This window comes from Dermacentor andersoni, chromosome 1 (genome assembly GCF_023375885.2).
Source record: "Dermacentor andersoni chromosome 1, qqDerAnde1_hic_scaffold, whole genome shotgun sequence".
Taxonomy (NCBI): Eukaryota; Metazoa; Arthropoda; class Arachnida; order Ixodida; family Ixodidae; genus Dermacentor; species Dermacentor andersoni.
Genome location: NC_092814.1, coordinates 182045457 through 182066291, shown reverse-complemented (window position 1 = coordinate 182066291; position 20835 = coordinate 182045457). Strand labels below are relative to the sequence as shown.

The following is a 20835-nucleotide window of genomic DNA, read 5'->3' as shown; positions in this document are numbered from 1 at the left end:
CACTCCACGATGTACCTGTCGATGGTAACAACACTTTTGCTCATCTAGAGATGCGGCAGTTGACGCGGTGAAGTGAAAGCGCATCGTGGCTTTTAAAATGCAAATGTAAACAGCAACCCAGACAGCAATTTACACTCTTGACATAGCTTCAACATACGCCAGCAGTAATGTTCGGCGTGGTGCAGTGGTAAGATGCTTGTCTCGGAAGAGTGAGGTCCAAAGTTCGAATCCTAGGCAAAAGGCATTTTTTTTTCTACTTTTATTTTTTAATTTTATTTCGTATTAATAATTTTACATAACCTTAAAATGACCTCTGTCAATTTTTAATCAAATATTGATCAGGAACTACAGAATTTTCGACTACAGGGCGTCACACTACAGAGAACAGAACGACAGTCACAACGTCCCAAAATACGACAGACTGAAAATTTGCTGTTGTGTTTTTCAAGTGGGTGAGACGTCTATACGGCGTATACGCAGATTGCTGTCCTCTCTATTAAAAGCAACGTTGCTGAAACACGTCGTACAAGACGCTGTACGACTCGCATAACATCGAAATACAACGCCGTCACCATCCATGAGATCACCGAAAGCACGGTCGCTTTCGGTCGCGGCCTACAGATGGCAGCACAGGTAGCGCCGGTAAAGTTACAGGTGATATTATTTTGCCGTCCTCAGTTGTCGCCACATGTGAGTGCTTGCTGCATTGACGCCGTCCGATGTAGTTGTTTAATCGTGTGTACGCTGTGCCGAGAGAAATTGTGGTGCATTTTGTATGCATTGAGAATCACAAAACCCCTGGGACCGCGTAATGTAGCCCGCAGTATCCTTCGTGTGGTGCGCCGATGTCGAAGATACGACCCTTCGCGCTTCCTTTGTTCCGGGCTCATGAACAGGATCTCCTCCTCTGGCACTGTCGCATCGTATCGCGCTGTACGGAAGAATTTGGTGAAAGTTGTGCTCTTACGTCCTGTAGTTGATCCGCAATTCAACAGTGTGTGCGCCGGAAGGACCGTTGGTGCAGTCGATGCCGCGGCACCTGTGACGCTAAAAGGAGCGTTTTCCGAGTACGCCTAGAAAGGTAAGTCCGGCGCTTGCGCGCATTCTTCCTGTCTATGGTTCGTGAAGTGTGCGGTGTTGTACGTATCGCAAGATCCGTACAACAACCGGATCCGGATGCCAAGCAAAGAAAGTTACTGTTTGTGTACATAATTTTTCCTTAAGAAATGGTATAGTCATTTCTAGAAGTAGTACGTCGATGTGTCGTCGTCACAGCTAACAGCTGCGCGAGATAGCACCCGATTTCTTCGTCGACGCATGGCCAGATTTTTAGCTTGTATGGAAATTCTTCTGTTTATAGTGTGTCGTCAGATGACGTGTATTAGTGTCCTGTGTGTTTTCGTGTACTTGTAAAGGATTCCGATCTAGCAGAGAAGCCGAAATTACATAAGCAATGTTTCTTTTTAATCGAAAAATCTTTCTCTTTTCTGTATTGTCTCTCCAGAAATGAGGTGGTCTGTTGTAATTTTAAGCGCATCGTCCTTTGGGAGCAGTGCTTTGTTGCGCCGCATAGACAAGTTAGGTTTTGGAACGCTTTTCATGTCCTAAGGAATTTTTTGATAGTACAATTCACATTTCACGTTATACAGCTGTAAGTTTGTGTGAACCTTTTCATAGTAGATTCATGTTCTCTACAGTTCGATTTACGTGTTATTTAACCGCCTGTGATGTTACAATCAGATATTTGCACAACCAGTTGCAGCTTCATGTAACTGGTTGTATGAGACTTTTTTCAAAATATGACGTGATCTTTTTATATCACAAGTTTGCAGTTTCAGCAGGGATTACAATAAATAAGTATTTATTATTGTTTAGGGATGGCAAGATTTTGTGAACCAGAGGCACCTCCACATATGCACCTGCGGCACTTCTGCAGCCTCAACAGCACGGAAAAGTACCTGATGTGCATGCTGTGACAAGGTGTGTGCAAAGCAGTTGCTGCCACTTACAAGAGCTGCAGATTTTGTTGGTATCATCCATGTTTGGAAACTCGTGAATTTTTCGTGGGTTTACAAATGTGGGCTCATTTTACAATTTTATTAATGTCATTTTAGAAAGACAATGAAGTTGTGTTGGTTAAGATGTTTTAAAGCTGTTGAGAGATTGACGGTATGACATTGTTAAAATGCATGTAAAAAATTAATTATAATGGTACTTGTACTGCTTTATTATTAGCGATGCAATATCTCTAACGAGAACATCAGAGGGGCACGTGCTTTTAGGAAGTTTAGTCAGATAAATTCCTGAAGCAGCGTAAAGCTCTGTAATCTAAAAAAAAATGTTGTCAGTTACTGGTTTCAAGTTCGCTGCTGCTTTTCGTGCTGCACGACAAGTTAAATAATGGTTGATAATGTGTGTGTGACGTAATAGTTCTGCGCAAACACACGAGGTGGAGAGAAGTAATTAATAAAGGGAAAATCGGACATCCGCCCGCTCGTACCATTTGCAACAAAGGAAACCTGTATGTGTTCCTCAAAAGGAAAGCCGCACAGTTGAAGAAAAATTCGTCCTGGTCCGGGACTCGAACCCAGGACTACCGCCTTTCCGAGGCAGCCACTCTACCATCTGAGATAACCAGCTGGCTAGCACATGGCAGGGCGAAGTCGAATTACTTGACAACGCGAAGCAAAAGCAAGGGTTTGACATATTTTTTTTTTCTCCTTTATTAATTACTTCTCTACACCTTGCGCATTTCCGCAGAACTATTACGTCAGACCCTTGCCTTTGCTTCATGTTGTCGACAAATTCGACTTGGCCCGGCCATCTGCTAGCCGCCTGGTTATCTTAGATGGTAAAGCGGCTGTCCCGGAAAGGCGGTGGTCCCGGGTTTGAGTCCCAGACCTGGACGGTTTCTTTTTTTCAATTGTGAGGCTTTCCTTTCGAGGAATCCGTACGGGTTTCTTTTGTAGCAATTGCTACGAGCGGGTAGATGTGCGATTTTCCCTTTATTAATAATGTGTGTGTGTATGCAACAATGGGGGTGCTGAGAGCAAGCTTTAAAATAATGTGTGCTATGTCCCCAACAAAGAATTTAGTGTCTGCAGCATTTTTACAAAATATTATGTTCACAGGTTGGCAGGTATGACATAATGTACAACAATAATGTACAACACTTTTGCTGTAGATGCATTTTCATAACGTCCATTTTCTGTCTACTTGAATCGTATATTTAGAATTTGGCCCACCTTCAGTTTGATCAAGTTACATAGGTAGCCCCCTCTGAGTTAAATATAATTAGGAGCTATTGTAGATATGCATGATGTACCTACTCACTGTATTGTGACAGATATTTTTAGGGACTGTGTTGTGAGGCATGCTTTACCTGTATGTCTTGCTGCAGCTTGCCCGACAAAAGCATAAATGCTTTGCCCACCTTTATTATTATGCTTTCATGTAGACTTCTAACATCTGTGCCCACATAGACTCCATGTTCTTAATTACATTTTTCTAAGTATTCACTGTTGTGCATTACATTATTGTGTTACATTACTGTGCATTACATGTTTTTCTTTGTTTTATTTTGGAGGGGGTATTCATTTCTATAATAGTACAGAGAATAGGAGTTCAAAACAAAAAGCCACGAAAGGTGGCTTAAAAGTGTATGAAGCTTGGAATTCTACATTCCATCCCCTAAAGCGCTACCAGTAGTAAAAGATTACTAATTGTCTTTTTTAGAAGCTAGCTGCCAGATACATAGTCCCATTAGGAGAGTATGTTATTTTTTCTTCTTTGGTCTGACTTGTTTTGTTGAATGTTCTCCTTGTTCAGAATTTGTTTTCTTGCCACCTCATGCAATACTCCAACTGGAGCCTATGAGCTATGTGTATAATAAATAAGTAAATTCCTAAAGCATGCAACAAACCATGCAGCATAGCATTTAAATGTTGCCAGTTTATAATGCTTCTTGAGTGCAGCGCATCATGGAGCTTGAGGCTGATCTCTTCAGATGTAAAACAAATTGCAGGGTATGAAAATGTGGTCCTACAAACTGCTGGTTACGCATGTCAGTCAGCCTGTTGCAGTGGTCACAAGTGAGAATGTAACCAGAAGCTGGGCGTGCTCGGCCATTTTGCATATGGCACAGGATAAAGCTTCACCTCTGCCATTGCTTCTCTTATAATAATGGCCTCCGAGTATACATGCCGAGTTATGCTTCTGGGGACACCTATTAGTTAACCTTATCAGGTAATACCATTAGCCTTATGGGTGCTATAATGTTGCAGTGCCTGCAGGATGGCCAGCATTACAACACATTAAAATTATTGTACAAGTCATGCAATGGTATCGGGATTGGCCCACCAAGTGACAACCTTTAATTACACTATACCTGGGATCAGCTCACTCAGTCAGGGAGACATCCATGCATAAGGGGAGGGGTATGGCAAATAGAGGGTGTTCGATTAATCTTTCTCACATAGATAGCTGATACATATAATCTTTCTTAAATTGGATGCTTTGTTGCTCAAAGTGAAGTTACTTATGGGCATAATGTCAGCATTTCGATCCTATTTATGCTTAACCAAAGTTGCTTTGTTCAGTGTCACTTTTTATATTGTTTCGCTTGTGATTCTAAGCTCACTTGTTTTATAGCTGCTGTAGGTATGGCTGGACCTGGAGAAGAAGTGTAAGCAGACCATGCTATGTTGCTGATCTGCGCTGATCTCCACATCCAAGTTGGTCCCGCGACAGTTGGGCACCATTGTGCCTTGCTTCATTGACAAGGTGATATAATATGGTGAGCTTGTACTTCAATATCGGTATTGAAAATTATGTTAAGGAAAAAAGACAAGGATTGGTCTTTATGATAGATACACTCATGTTCTTTCTTTAAGGTGTTCTTTTGACACTGTTCTGCATGGACAAATTTTTAGAGAATTATAACAGTCCTTTATTGCAAAGTGCCATGGCGCTAGTTTATGCGTTAAACTAGCACTCTTTCACCAAAAAAAGCCTTATTTAGCACACAATTCACAAGGAAAGAAGGGAGGCAACAGGACAGAGTGCTACTAACCGTTCAGTATTATTGCTCGCACACTGATATTGTGCAAAAGGTGAAAGGGGGAGAATAGATCTGAATACATGCTGTTCGCACAGAAACATGGTGAGCGTGACACTTGTTTTACAATGATAAGAAGCAGTCTCACTGTCTAGTAATTCTCTGCATGGGGAGCTAGCGCTAGGTTCCTCGTCATACATATAAGAAAAGCCTCAGATATCTCTCCAGCGCTTTTGTCTTTATATTTTGTCACGATCAAGCAGCTTTCAAACATAGGTGCATGTGCGCCGAGAGCAGTGCACTACCACTGCTAACTGACCCATGCATCAAGTTTGCTTGGTCACGCTGCCAGTCATTTATACATTGGCCGGTTTATCCGATGTAGCCTCTACTGCACGAAATGGTATGTGATAGACACTGCACCTGTGTACTGTACGTGCTTTGTTACATGATTTTTTTTTCAGAGATAGTGATGCAGGCCTTTTCATTATTTACATGCCTACACAACAAACCAAGCCAGCATGAGGCAACTGTTCTCGGCACGAAACAAACTTGATTCGTTAGTTTTCGTTCATTGGTGCGATCACACTAAGGCAGACAAGCTTGTAGGCTGTGCTTCTGCAATTTGTACAGCACACTGACAGCACTGGTGTGGGCCTCATCTGTGGGCTGACTTATGGCACCTTCTACAGCGCAGACCACTTGTGTTGGGCGAGGCACCAATGTTGACGTTTGTTCCCTTGTGCAAAACAGCAGTCCTAGGTTTTGAGTAGTTGTAGGAAGACAAGGTAAACACAACTTCCATGGCTTGAGTGGGCTCATTTCTCTTGGGGCATCTAGCTTTTTTTCTTGCAACTGTGCAGAGGTGCTTCCCTAGAGTCTGTGTGAAAATGGCATAGAGTTGTGCATTCGGGAACTCCTGAACAATGATCTGCTATAGTTAGGGCTTTGCGAAAATGCACTGTCTACCAATTGGTAGAAGGTGCATTATTCAGCCACTGATTTCCTGTTGGCATGCTTGCACTTGTGCTGTCAGTAATTTCTTGGCTTGCCGAATTATCTTGAGGCCCCACGCTGATGATGCTACCGATGTCGTCATGTGCAGACTTTTCGGGATGAGGTTTTTTGCTTTGCAAATGTTGTTGAAAGGTAGGTGGTGCTTACAGGTAGCTATTCTAGATATTAGTGGAATGAATTGGCCCATCTTGCTTCATCAAACATCGTCACGCCGACATCAGTTGCACAAACAAAAAACCTGGCCTACTCGCAGCGTCGTGCACGAAGAAACAAACAAATCAGCTGCTGGATTGTCTTGACATGGCATACTAAGCTGAGACCGGAACTGCTGTAGCTACAAACCAGGCAGAGACGATGATGATGAGCAGGGATTTGCAGTAGCGCCACTTCGTGGGGCAGCAAGGAGGCTCCGTTCAAAACAAAAATGTCGTTCAGCAAGTAGAACCATGCAGCGGTCAGAGTCGGTGCATGGTGCTCTCGATCAAGTTGGCTCAAGGAGTGTCCGAAAAATCAGACGAGAGGTTGCAAGGCGACCGAACTTTCGGAAGTTGTTATACATTATGGTCCATGGGGAGAATGGCGGTGCCGTGAAGCAGACCGAGTAATCAAGTCCGAATTTTCGGAGTCCGGAAAATCAGTCGGCGACTGTACCTATACCTATGTGTCTATGTATACCTAGGTGCAACAGTGTTTGCTATGATCTGTGCAAGAATTGCTGTTGCCCGTAGATGCCCAACATGTCGGGTGTCAAGTTGTAAAATACCTTGCAAAAGTGATCTACGGAGAAATACCGCTTCTGCTATATTTCGCTTTTGCAAGAAATTTTGCGGCTGCTGGCACCTACCTTAAAAGGCTTTATATGGTCTTCGCATGGCCAGGGCCTTCTACTTTTGTGAGTTTGCTTATCTCTAAATTTACCCCGGTTTTTATAACTTCAAGTTGGCGGGATCCCTAGTCTCCTTTAACGTGTACCCAATAGACCTTACATAGGGGTTTTGGCATTTCCCTGCCATCTAAATGCAGCCATTGTGGCCGGGATTCAATCCCACGCCCTCTGCCTGAGCAGCGCAATGTCAAAGCCAGTACACTACGGTATTTTGCTGGCAGAAGGGTTTAGTTTCTGAATAATTTATTATCTCAACCTGTCGGTGTTGTTTTTAAAGGTATTTCATGTTTGTATTCTGTTGCTTCAATACTAGTAATTATTGCTAATCAAACGATGTGTCCATCTTTTTCCTATAACACTTGCTTCAATCGCCTGCTAATTATGACAGCTTATTCTCCCACAGTACTCCATGTTCCCTTGAAACATAGGCATTGCATGAAACCACATATTTTTCAATAAGATTTATTCATTATCTCCTATGACCGGAATGCTGAACCTTTCTTATCTGTGGGAACATAGGCGAATTTGCCTATGTGCCAACCTGTTGCATGAGTCAAGATAAATTATTGGCTTTACTTTTTCAGGTGCCCTGCTCGCTCTCACCCAAGCAACCCACTCCAGCGGCCTTCTCTCGGCAGACTGGATGCATCGAAATACCGTTAGAAGGTCCAATAAACAGTGCTTGGGACATTTATGACATGCTTTTTTTTAAGCCGGATGACTTCAGGCTTAATGAAAGCTCAAGTTGGTGTACAGAAATACCTACGTAAAGTATACTTGTCTTTTTCACTTACAAGTACATGCCAATACTTTGCCTGACATTTTTCACCCCAAAATTACGCTTTACTGTGGATTTGTGAACAAACCATTACAACAAAAAGCACTGCATTAAAACGAGTACAAGTAATCGAACAAATACGAAATCTGCAAGAATTACATTTGCATACTAGTAGTAAATATGAAAATGAGGTACAGTCTTCTTCAGGGTGCATTTTCTTGTAGGTCATACATAGAGAACGTACTCGTGGGTCATACAAAACTTGTTCATGATGTATCACATCAGTGTTGGTAGTGCTAATCAATTTATGCCGAAAATTGTGTTTATCTTCGTATCAAGCAATGTACCAGGCAAACCTACATGTGAAAGTGGCATTCTTGTTGCAAACATAATGCAGATCTACTTCTCTTCAATGCTGATCGCAAATACACAAATGTACAAAATAGGTTTAAGAGTAAATTATATTAAGCAACATCAATCCATTCTGAAAGGACCAGGTATGAATGCAGCAAAATATAGGTCTGAACAGGGGCAAACAGGTCTGGGTTAGATAGGACGGGATTAAACGGGTCAGGATTAAACAGGATTTAAACGGGTCAGGATCAAACAGGATTTAAACGGGTCAGGTTTAAACAGGATTTAAACGGGTCAGGTTTAAACAGGAATAAACAGGATTTAAACAGGTCAGGACTGAACAGGATCAAACGGGGTCCCGTTCCATAACCCTATTTGATGAAACCCGTTTGAAAACAAATAGGATTTTCTAGTAGGGTTAAACCCGATATTACTACCTTCTAGCGCCCTCTCATCCTCACCATGTAGATCATAAACAGCAGTGGGGATAAAGGGCACCCCTGCCTCAGTCCCTTGTTGATATCAACTTTCTCCTCGCTCCTCATCTGTTCCCATTCAACGCAAACGGTATTTTCTAGGTAAATTTCTCTCAAAAGCTGCAGACAATCGTCACCTAAGCCTTTACCTTCCAGAATATCCGACAAAATGTGGCGGTCTACGTTGTCATAGGCGCCTGTAATGTCTAAAAAGGCCACACATAACGGTCTGCTTTCTACTCTTGATATTTCAGCACACTGAATAAGAACAAATAAGTTATCATCCAAACGCCTACCTATTCTGAAGCCATTCTGAAGTTCTCCCAAAATGTCATTATTCTCTGCCCATGCTTGCAGCTTTAATTTGATTGCCTGCATTGCTGACCTGTATATTACTGATGTAATGGTCAACGGTCCGATACGAGTGAATTCTATCTTTCTCCCCCGTTTAGAAATGAAATTAATTCTACTTTGGTCGCCAACTGTCTGGTATTCTTCGATCTTTTAAATTTTTTTCCACTGCTTTCACCAGAGCTGCCTTACTTCTTGGTCCTAGTTCATTTATCAGCCTAACGGGAACCTCGTCTAGCCCTGTGGTTGTGCGCTTAGGAATTTTCTCTTCCGCTTTCTTCCAGTTTAAATTTGTCAGCACCAGCTCCTTTTCCACTTGGGTCTCTTTCATGCTCTTTTTTTCTTCAAATGCAACCTCGCCATTGCCTTGGAAAGATTCGGCTGTTACTTTTTGGATGTAATTTAGTGCCGCTTCTCCTTTCAGACTGTTTTCATCTTCGTCTAGGATATGTTGTTGTATTGTTGTTGACTTTCTGCCTAATGGACGCACTACTGGTGGAGCAGGGAGATACGAGAAGCGATCGCCGAACGACAGAAAGCATCCCGAGAGCACAGGCAGGCAAAGAAGACGCAGCTGCCACAGGATGAAGTGGCCAGTAAATGGGAATTATACCGGGAGAAAAAGTCTATGACGCGGAACTGGTGGCGGTCTTGTGCAGAATACTCGGGAAAGGAGCCAGCCGCGCGCCGTAGTTTGCTGCGTCGTTGATCATGCTTTTCTGTCTTATTCACCTTTTCAGAGCAAAATAAGCAACCCTCTTCGCATGTGTGGGGTAGACAAGGCTTCAAGGTATGTCGAAGAAGAATGGTTGCACGGTGGGGGGCTCATATACCGGCAAAAACGTGCCGGCGATACGGTTCTAATCATTCCCCGCCTCATCAGCGGGAGCAACGGTAGCAATGGATCGCCGCTGTTCAGCGGGACATTTCTTGTTGTGATCATCCTTTGCTTTGCCGTGTCGGTGTTTTTTCCACTTGATCATATTTTGACGGGTAAGCGACGAAGTTCGTCTGCAGTGCAGCATGCCGTTTAAAGGCATTTCGCTAATGTTCTTAATGCCGTTTGCCGCTTCTACTGTTTGCCGCTTCTCTACCGCGTTGCGCAAGCTAGGCAGCACGAGTGCAGGAGCGCATTTTGTTGTACGTTAAAGCTACTGAAGCTTGCAAGAACCGAAATTGTTGGTCTTATGCGGCCCGGTAAATCCTCGCACCAACTGTCGCGCACTTCATGTTTTCGCACCTATTTTATGCGTGGCTTCGCGCATGTTGAACTGTTGCTAGTTGCTTCATGCATAACGGTTGTCGATTTTGACTGCACTTTGAGGCGACTTTGACTGCACTTATTCGGCGATGTCACCTGTATTCATAGGCAGAAAGGTCAGAACGGCATGTGCAGACATCGCACCGTGTGGATTTGTTTGAGATATAAGTCTGCACTAACGACGGGTGCTTGTTATTGAGGTACAGAAGCAGCATTACGGCAAGGGTAGAATTAAAAGAAAACGATCGAGACATCGCATTACTCAACAAAATTTAGCGGCTAGTTAACATGAACTCCACTTCATGTAAATGGGGTTCATCGCGTTTATCTACAGGACGCACCTGACACGTATGTGGACCCGTTTGTCCCAAACACCGGTAACATCGTGTTCATACCCGCTACCACAGAGGTCAGCGTCTTTCCTACAGCTGTCACCGCAGAAGAAGCAGTCTGGCCCCCGAACAAAGGAAAAATGGCAGCCGCGAACTTCAGCCATCCGGCGCTGCAAAGGGGTGTCGTCTGCTACTGCTCCCGAGCTTACTGTTGGAAGCGCCCGCTAGGTGGCTATCAGTGGCGCCTCTAGAGGGGGTGCATTACGCGTATACCGGCCCAGTATTTACCGGAGCCAATATGTGGGGGCCGCAGCTCGACGCAACCGCCTGTCATAAGAGAGATGGTACTCATATACGAAAAGAAGAAGCCAATAACTCGCACATATCCTTTTTCTCCATTTCCCTGCTGGCTCGCGGTCGTACGGTAACATTAGCACGAGGTCATTTAGGCACTTGTATTTCTTCAAACCTCAAAGACGTCACAGTGGCATATATGAGAAATGTTGGTCGACAACGCTACCCGGTGAGGTTTGCCCTTGATGAAATGACACAGTCGCAAGTAACAACTTGTTTGTTGGGGACAACCATGTCGATAAAAGATGCTGAGCTAAACCTTGGACACGAGCACTTTCTAATGAAATTATCGGCTCCAGTAATCGCATCTGTTAGGGCTTTCTGTGGGCAACGCAGAAGAGACCCGACTTCCTGCGTTGTTAAAACAAACGCAGCCGTCTTATGACGAAACGTGAGCAACTGGAGCTATTTCGAACGGCTTACACTTCGTCTTTTCTTTTCGACCGCACAGATTAATGTGATAGCGCACGATGGTGCTGGCTCAGCGTTGTGAAAATCCTTGTCTGCAAGTATATACAAATAGACGTCAGCTGCGTGGCCCCTCTTGTGTCCTCGCTGGTCGGGCGCTTTAAATTCTGTTTGCAGCAGACCAAACAGTTACGTTTGTCTATACGAACCGCTCCGTTACGCGGAGGCGTCGCCCCAAGTCGGTGCACACAAGCCGCTTCCTCAAACGAGGAAATTTTGGCCCTGCCGCAGATGTTGCTCCGCGCGTATTGTTGCGGCGTCTGCTTGCATCGGCTACGAGCTCCACTGAAGACCCGGCGGCACGTACGATATTCGAGGTCACGCGAAGTCGTCCAGTGTTGAAACATTCATCAAGCCGAAAACATTCATCACAAGGCTGCATTTGTCAAAGCAGAAAAAAAAGAACACGCCTTCGGTGTGCATGACTCGCTCTGAGCGCGCACGTGCGTCTGTTCGACTGGCCACAGAGCGCTGTTGCTGCACACAACGACACTATACCGAACTCGTTTTAATCAGTGCCCACACCCACACCTCCGCCTTCACCAGTCGGCTCCGCCTACATTTTATTTAGCGAGGCCGCCATTAAGTGACCTGATCTCTCTCTCTCTCCGCTGCTGGTGCGGGCAAAAAGGAAAGAAAGAAAGAAAGATAGAAAGAAAGAAAGAAAGAAAGAAAGAAAGAAAGAAAGAAAGAAAGAAAGAAAGAAAGGAAGAAAGATTTTTTTGCAACGCTGTATCGCCTAGTCGAGTGCTGCTTTGGTATAAACAAATGCAAATGAAGCGCGAGAAGCAGCTCCCCGAGCCCATTGGGAAGGGCCGAGAGCGGACGACTCGCTTTTTTCGCAAGTTGGCCGGGTTCCCCTTCTATGTGTTCAGACAATCGGTCTCTCCGCTTTGCCCCTCTTGGAGCGGTCGCTTCTTTGCGCCACGCTTTGTGGGCGTTGTGTGCCGGGTACCTCGGCAGTACCGTTTAGCAGTACGCAGTCGGGCGTCCAAAGGAGGTACACGCGCCTGCTTCAGCGACGAAGAATGACCACCTAATGCTCACTCGGGCGCCGATACCGACAGAGACTGTAGCGCCGTTTATCTACATCGTGGCCTCAATGTGCCTGTGACCGCAGATATCGACCGGTCACGGGTCGTTGGTAGCCAAATCGGCACCAATGTGGTGCAAAGTAAGAAACACGCCTCATGCCTCAAACTTGCGTGCGTACCGTGAATTTTAGCGCGGCCATGGCCAGGCTTGTTAGATTAAGTGCTCGTCTGGAGAACAGAGCCAAGAATTACTGCGTTGAAGGTGAGGACTCGGTGCGCTAATGAGCCGTGATAGCCTTGTACTTTTGTTGAAACATGAAGTGTTGTTTATTTACCAGGTCTCTGCGTCTCCGCGCGTGCAGCCCGTACGTAGCGGAAACAATGCAACTACAACAAACAGATCAGTAACTGAGTAGCTTCACTCCAATGAGCACGCAGAAAATCCGAGAAGGAAATGTGCCTAAGCAATTTTCTAACGTAACACACGCTTTCACTTCTTGCGCGGAGCCTAAGGTTAAGAAAAAAAGCCCTGCGCTAGGTGCGCGGCTAAGGTGAAAATAAATAAATAAAAATAAAATAAAAACAGAGGAAAAAAGTTAAAAAAAAGAAGGAAGACAAAAAGAAAAAGAAAGGAAAGCCGCGCATGGTTCAGATGGAAGAAGTGGAGTTATCAAATTACGACGTGAAGTGCAGATATATGTACGTGAATTGGCAGGTGAGCGCTGTGACGTACATGGTTGCGCGTACACCTTCGGGGATATTGTGCGCATGTTGCTCGGCAAGTTGCGAGTGTGTGCTGCTTCCTTACAGCCGCATCTTTTTACGACAAAGAACTATATTACAATCCACTAACCCAAATCTATTCACCAAGTTCTTTCGGCAAAAGTGATAGTGCTCTGCATTTTTTTCACGTCGTGCGGACTACGGCAGAAGCGTACCGTTTTTATTGCGACAGCAATTATATGGACACTCCAGAAGAATTTCCGCCGTCGGCGTAGCCGTGATGTTCCGTATAAAGTCCAAGTGCGGCAAGCTCGCGGTCGCAAGCCCTATGCTGTAGGTACAAGGAAACGCGTGCGAGGGCGAGCCGACAAGGATAGTGGCTTGATATCAAGCGTGCAAGGGAAGATGTACGCCGCCTTCTCGCGCGCGAAAGGTGGGGGGGGAGGTTGCAGGTTTCCGGCATCTCCTCTTCTATACTTCAGCCGCGGCTGCGCATGACATGGCTGCGCGCGCCCTATCTCGGCGGTAATCTGCGGTGGGTGCAAAGAGTAGGCAACCCGAGATGATGCCGATTATGATGATGATGCCGATGAAGCCGACACGATGCGGCCTTCTTTTATACAACCCACCACGGGGGTTAGCGGCTATGGTGCTGCGCTGCTAAGCGCGAGGTCGCGGGATTGAATCCCAGCAGCTGCGGCCGCACCTCAGTGGGAGCGAAATGCAATAACGCCCGTGTCCTGTGCATCGGGGGTACGTTAAATATCCCCACGGTGGTCGAATCAAATCGTGGTCTTGGTACGTAAAACCCCAGAATTCAATCCAATTCTTTTATCCGTCCGGCAGGCTTCTATATATCTGAAGAAATGTACGGGGGAGAAGACATTTACTGAAGCGTGAGGACTGACTCAAAGCCTATATATAGTCAGAATAGCTTACGATACAGCGAAGCGTACCACTAAAGTGAACCGAAACCGACGTATGTCACGCAACTAAACAGAAATTATTTACGATGAAAAAAAAAAGTAACTATTCGGAAACACCTCTTCGAAGAAACATGTCGGAACTTCTTTGCGGATATCAAGGATGTTCTGGAAAAGAGAAATCTAAGGAACATTGCCTGCAGGAGCAGCCGGGGCCACTTAAAGTATCTCCGCAAGCACATATTAAAAGAGAAAAAAATATCACAGTCGTCCGTAACAGCTTTAAATTTGGGCAGCAATAATTATCACAGTTTGTTTCCAATCTCCTATTTTTCATAATTAGAAACGGTTGCGGCTGAAACGCTTGTGAGCTCGAACGAGTTTGGACACCTTTGGGGCCTGTATATAGTGTAACGATTCGTCTCGCTCGATTATGTATTCCTTTTTAATCAAGTACCGCTGTGGACCGGTCGATCCAATTGTGATAACGTAGGCGAAGCACCGCTTGGACCACAAACAAAGCACGTGAAGAAAAAAAAAAGGGGGGAGGGGGGGCATGCATATTCGCGCTCTGTCAGCCGGTGTTGCCGCTGAAAAAAAAAAAAAAAACCTGCTTACAAGCTCGTCGCTTCAACGCGGTCTGCTGAGTCGCGAGAAAGGACGGCGACCCGGAGCAAACTACCACCCTGTCGAATATTTGTTTTAGTATTATTACTGGTCAGGATTACGGACGAGTCAAAGGAACTGAAAGGAGACATAGAGAGAGAGAGAGAGAGAGGGAGAGAAAGAAAGGAAGAAAGAGAAACCCCGTCGAATTGCACAGTCGGCGACGTGCAAAATTCCCACTTTCCCCGCACTGATTGCAGTTCGGACATGCACCACACAAAGGACGATGACACGTGACGAGAAGACGCGAGCCTCTCCTTTTGTATAGAAAAGTTCTAACCAAAATCAAAACAAAAACGCAACAACCCCCCCAAAAAGAAGAAAAAAAATAAAGCTGACTCCTTTCGAAGTAAGAAAGCGACGACGTGTCAGAGCGACCGGCTTCGCGGCGAGTGTTGCCCGCGTTGCGTGGGCGGCAGAGAAATTGAGTGTGACCGTTTCTCCGGACAATTGAAGCCGTCGGAAAAAAAAGGACTCGCGACGAGGCATTCTCACTCCGTGGCGATCGGGCACGCACGGAGCGGTTGTCAACTGTATACAGAGCTGTCGTGCTGGCACTGGCCAGTTCTTCCGCGTGCTATAAAACCGGATTTCGCGCCGCATACGCGTTGACAGTGCCCTTGTTAGCTGCGCACTGTATGTACTCTGCGGCCTGACCGCGCGCACGGTTGACGTGCGGCTGTGATTTGCCGCTCCGTCGACAAAGAGGCTGAGACACGCCGGGATCGACTCGCCGCGTGCTCTCGACGGCGCCGGGCTGGTTTCCGTCAAACGGTGCACGGCGACGTGCGGATGTCTTGCCCGAGGGACGAAAGCACGTGCTTGGGTCGGGCACCCAGTGACGCGCCGTTGCACGTAACCTCAACGGATTGTATGCTGTAGAGTGTGTTTCCGGCGTTTGCTCGTGCTAAGATTCGGAGCATGTTTCTCGGAGTTTGTATTTTGCAAAAAAGAAACAAAAATTGACCTCTATTGGTGTTTATCTTCGCTAACTCGCATTATACGAAATTCAACGTGTAACTGCTTTTTCTTTCTTGAATTGAGAAATTATTAACTAACTGCTCCACGTTTATCGTAAACGGAGGACGTAAGCTCGTCTGGCTATTTATTCGTCTGCAACCCGCGCTTAGAAGTGAATGCATCTGCAGCCTTTGCGACGATTAATTGTAATTTAGCGGTGAAGAGCACCGCCTCCTCCAAGTGAATCCCACGGCCTCCGTGATTAGCTGCCGAGAGCTAATGACAAGAGTAGAATGCACCACCACGACACTGTGAGAATCACGGCCACAGAAAGTCGAAAAGAAATCAGCCAGTGCTGCAATGCGGGCTCGTTGGTAAGGCATCTTGGAGTATACTATTGCAGCGCATATGGACAAGGATGCAAGAAGGCACATGAAAGACACAGGCACACGGCGCCAACTTCCTTTGTCTGTGCCTTGTCTTTCCAAAAGAAAGACGAGACGAACCCAACTCCTAATCCAGCCAACCAGACTCTTCGCAGTCGCAAATGGGATGAACCTCATTGTGTGAGGTACGCCGCCTCTCGTGCAATATAAGTTCACGGCCGATGTATGAACAAGTACCACATATAAAAGTCCATTCACTCAGGTCGTAAACGCGAGGCTCAAATGTGGTTTGGAAAGACCTTGGCAGTGAAATGAACTTCTTACGTGCTATATTGGTGCGACTACATCTCGCAGGGGCTAAACACAAGTGTATGAAAATGATACAGCCTTATTACGCTGCTCATTAAAATACTGGTGAAATGTACAAGCAGTGACAATAGAATGATAAATTTTTCTACAGTCGCGCAGTATTATGTTTTCATAATCGAACAGAAGTGGGTGCCGAAAATGCGTCAACTTTCTGCAGTTCACTTGCGGTTTTGTTGCGGCGCTTAATTGTCGATATGGTATCGCCATATCCTTTTACAGTGAGATTTCTCTTATATGTAAAGCCATAAGAAGTTGCATACGTTACTATAGAGAATAAGGCACTTTTGTTTATACTGCTTGCCTCTGTTCTTTGTTTATAGACGTTTTCTATAATAATAATAATAATAATAATAATAATAATAATAATAATAATAATAATAATAATAATAATAATAATAATAATAATAATAATAATAATAATAATATTTATTGACACACATCCAAAAGCAAAACAAAGAAACGGGCCTGTCTAAGTCCCCGAGGACTTGTGCGACTAGGTCTGGCAGAGTCTGTACAGCGATGTGGTTACATATTTACATAAAAAGTGAAAAGGTAGACATTTACATAATAACACATGTTTTTTTCAACTTTGAGAAGAATGTTTGGTAGTATTACCTGTTAACAGACAATGACATAGTAAATAGAGAGAAACACACATAAACAACTTAAGTAAAGATCAGGACTAAATTTCAACATTTCATCAATAATTTCTTCAACTGTTTTTTCGAAGTTGCCAAAAAGAATTCATCGGCCAAATCGTTAAATATTTTTGGGATGTATACACTTCTCGCTTCACCATACTTAGTAGTGGAATAGGGTACCTTAAAACGTTTTTTTTTATTTCTTAACAATTGAGGTGCATCGTATGCCTCTTTGAATTCATCGCTCCAATTATGCCGCATAATAGCAGTTCCGGTAAATAAATCCTCCAATGTGCAAAATCCTAATTCCTGAAAAATATTATTGTCGTTAAGTGTAGTACCATAAGCGACATTTTTTAATATATTTTTCAGTAGTTTATCAATCCGATTTTTCCAGTGCTCTGTACAAAAGGCGAAGATCGTTATCCCATACCTCAGCACACTGCAAGCTAGTGCATGCACTATCATTTTCTTGACTGGTAGAGGTACTAAACCCTTTACGTTGAAAAGTAGATATGCAACACTACGTAGTTTGCCACACAAAAACGCCATGTGATGTTGCCAAGACATGCCGCTGTTGAACGTTATACCCAGGTATTTGTATGTCTCCACATATTCTATAGCAGTACATTTACATGAAATGCAATGTTCATTATGTAGAAATATTGGGAAGTTTATTTTTTGAGTTTTTAATGGACTACGAAAGCACATGATTTTGCTTCTCTTAGCATTGATATAAACACAGTTTTCTTCAAACCATAGCATAGCCTTATGGACTGCATTTTGTAGGGCGCTAATAGCTTCTTCATAATGCATATGACGAGTGAGTAGAACTGTACCATCTGCGTATTGATACGCAGTGGCTTTTGTAATTATCGTGGGAAAGTCGTTCATAAATAAATTGAATAAAAGAGGGGACAACACGGATCCCTGTGGAACCCCAGCTGTAGTATATTTTCTAGCGCTAACAATTTCTTTACTGCCCATGACCACCTGTGATCTATCATGTAAATAATTGCAAATAAGATAAAAAAGGGTCCCCTGAAACCCAAACGAAACAACTTTTCCAATAAAATATCGTGATTTACAGTTTAGAACGCTTTTGCTAAATCCAAAAACAAAGCACAACTATACAGGTTCTTATATAGAGCAGAATATAATTCATCGGTGAACTCTTCTAACAGTGTAATAGTACCTCGCTCAGCAACAAATCCAAACTGTCTTGGTGTTAGAATTGAAAATTTCTTTAAGAAGGAAGTCTTACAATCAAACAGAAACTTTTCCAGTATTTGAGAGAGTATAGGCAAAACAGAGATAGATCTATAGTTTTCAACTTCATATTGTTTTCCTGCTCTATACAGTGGCTTAACAATCGCCATTTTTAATGTCTCCGGAATTTATGCGTTGCTTATGAAACCATTAATCATAAAAAGCAGTATGTCTGCTAATGTATCAAAATTTCTTCTTAGTGTGGCCACAGCCAGCCCATCTATACCAGGTTGTTTATTAGGTCGGAAACTAAAAATTATTCTCCTCAGATCTTCCTTCGACAACGTGGGCAAAAAAGCTCGTCTGACAGCTGCGTACGATCCCACAGCTGCTTATTTATCTGGAGCACACGGAGGCTCAGAAACATCGTATAATTCATTCTGCAGTGCAGGCATTTTGTACAGCGTGTCGTGAATGGTGTGCGTCGTTGTATACGCTCTGTTAATGCAGTGCACTCCAGCGGTTCGACGTTCTGTCTTGAACTTGATGACATGTATTTTTTGTAATCAGAAAGATAAAACAGCAGCAATGCTAGGCGGGACGAGAACGAATTTCCAAACGCGAGATAGGAGTCGTGTTTGCGCCCTGCATGGAGCATGGAACGACACTGCCCACAAGCTTCCGTGGGCATGAATACTGCTTTGTATTTTATTGGAATAAAATGTCTGTGTGAGTGTCTGTCTGTCTGCCTGCCTGCCTGCCTGCCTGCCTGCCAGCAGCCAGTCAGCCAGCATGCATGTATGTATGTATGTATGTATGTATGTATGTATGTATGTATGTATGTATGTATGTATGTATGTATGTATGTATGTATGTATGTATGTATGTATGTATGTATGTATGTATGTATGTGTATGTATGTATGTATGTATGTATGTATGTATGTATGTATGTATGTATGTATGTATGTATGTATGTATGTATGTATGTATGTATGTATTTCCCTTAAGTCATTCCAGCGGCAAAGCGACGCTGCTCCTCCGAGTTCGTACGTTCCCGCAGTGCCCTTTTTTTTCAGGACGACCTGCGTCGTACATACCGAAGAACTCGGGGCCTCTACCAGTAGTTAGCAGCAAACATGCTGCGCACTCTGGTGTTAAAATGTAACAACAATATTAATAAACTCGCCTGAAGTGCTTCCGAGAGCTTCGGGCCCCGTATCCACAGAAAAACCGCTTGCGCTAGAACGTATACGCTCGAATTGCTGGTAAGGAATAATTCCTGGCAATCCTAATGCTGTACTTACTAGCTTAGGTGGCTGGCCAATGGCAGAGTACTAACCAATGGGGAACTTTCCGAATTCGGTCCCAGCTCTTTAAGCAAGACCTGGTGTGTATAAAAACCATAAACAGTGGAACCAGCATGCTTGAATGCCCTTTCAGAAAGCATCACACCCTGGTACAACAAGCAATTTTGCGCACAGAGGCGACGTGAAAGCCAATGTCTTAGATTCTTCAGCCTACCTCAAAGATGTGAAGTTCCATACAAATGTCGCCACGCATACACGTTTCCGTACACTTGCGGCTGCACGCTGATAGAACCGCACGCCCGCGGCGACAACCGACGCCAAAGACACGCGTGTTTTTCGACAGCGTACGCAACACGACAGCGAGGCACAACGCGGCGCTTAGGGATTGACTGAGACACCAAAGGACCCACTGACGCGGTCACGTACATGACAGCGACACTTGTATGTCTAATTACGTCCGCTTAATTACCCGTGATTGCACGCTTCGCGGCTCTGCAGCCGTGCCCACACCTTATAAGCGCGCGTATTCCGAGACGCAGCGAGAAAGCTGGCCTGAGGGCACTTTATTTGCCGCCCCCTGTATACTCTCTCAACACACACACGTGGAGCACGAAAACGACGGCGTGCGGCTCAGGTCGTAATCACGGAGGACGCTCACGCAGCGCCTCCATATGTTGAGCACAGTGTGGCTCGCGCCGTGTTAGGCCCGCAATTTACAATTTGCTTCAGACACAGAGCGCGAAGCCCGCGCTACCGTGGCCCCCGAGATATGGCAAAACGACGGCGTGCCATTGACTTTTAGAACCAAGGAATGAAGCGGCCTACATTTTTGTCGCCCGCTCTCCCAGTCGCTCGGTGCTCGCTTATCCGCCCGGCAAAAGCGGTCGAAGATGAGTGCCGCGTGCGCTACAGAGACCGAACCTCGGTCAAGAATTTTACTGGCCGCACTCGGGCGGCGCGGCTTTTTCGCTCAACAGGCGGCCGTGCTCGCTTGCTCGCCTCTCGGGCAACCCCCGAGCAGCTGTAGCTGCGAGTCCCAAAGTACTTGAGCGAGGAAGCGGGAGCGCAGAGCGAGGGATCCAAAGGTGTCGACAGTCGGTGTGTGTGTGTGTGTGTGCGCGCAGTTCCTCTATCGGCGCCGCCCTACTTGGGGCGTTTTCTCCTATATGGTCGGAGGAAGTGCTACGGGTTCGACCCGCCGAGAGATCAGTGGCTCGGATCTGTTTCGCGAGAAAAAAGCAAACAAACAAACAAAAAATGAAGCTTTGCCCATGGGCGTTGG

The 20835-nt window shown here is 44.9% G+C and overlaps 1 protein-coding gene and 1 long non-coding RNA gene across 2 annotated transcripts in view; one reads left to right on the top strand and one right to left on the bottom strand.

Moving 5' to 3' along the window:
• Positions 1-20835, bottom strand: part of ko (Stork-head domain-containing protein knockout) — a 426112-nt gene that overhangs the window by 13379 nt on the left and 391898 nt on the right. The gene's annotated exons all lie outside the window — the stretch shown is intronic.
• Positions 236-7724, top strand: LOC140218586 (uncharacterized). The gene is made up of 4 exons (XR_011894803.1): positions 236-1081; positions 1876-1980; positions 4651-4795; positions 7544-7724. It is a non-coding gene; the product is annotated as an uncharacterized lncRNA (long non-coding RNA).